Source organism: Dipodomys spectabilis, unplaced genomic scaffold (genome assembly GCF_019054845.1).
Source record: "Dipodomys spectabilis isolate Male_0828 unplaced genomic scaffold, ASM1905484v1 ptg000570l, whole genome shotgun sequence".
NCBI lineage: Eukaryota > Metazoa > Chordata > Mammalia > Rodentia > Heteromyidae > Dipodomys > Dipodomys spectabilis.
In genome coordinates this window covers 883,326-884,013 of record NW_024871247.1, presented here as the reverse complement: position 1 = coordinate 884,013, position 688 = coordinate 883,326, and positions in this window count along the sequence as shown.

The following is a 688-nucleotide window of genomic DNA, read 5'->3' as shown; positions in this document are numbered from 1 at the left end:
GAAAATTCTTTTTTTTAAATTGTAAATAGACAAATCTAAACATACATCGCACAAAGTTAGATATATAGATAGCAAATAAATATACAAAAATGCTCAGAATCATATTTGTCATCAGAAAAATACTAAGTCAAAAATCAATATGAATCAAATCTCAAACAAAATAAAAAATACCATTGAGAATATGAGGCAACAGGAATTCTATTTTTAATGTGAAAATACTGCACAGAGGGGGTGTGGGGGGCAGGAGGAAAATTCTTTACTGAGAAATTTTAATTTGCTTTTATGTCACAAACATTTGTTGGATTTGTGCTTTTACCACCAAATATTCAACAAACCAAAAGCTATGTTGCCTCATTGGATTTTGCTTCAAAACTTAAAAAAAATTGTGACATAATTTTGGTTTAGTCTTTCAGGGGTTTTTGGTTTTTGGAATGTTAGTGGGCCAGTACTCTGGATTGAGCTGAGGGTCTGGAAATCTTGCTTCGATTATTTTACTCAATGCTGTCATTGTGCCACTTGAACCACATCTCCAATTCTTGCTATTTAATTGAAGATAAGAATCTTGAGGATGTATTAGCTTGGGTTGGCATCAAATTGTGATCCTCAGATCCCACCCTCCTGAGTAGCTAAGATTATAAGAATGAGCCAGACCCTGGATATATTGTGATCTCTATGAAACCTAAACAAT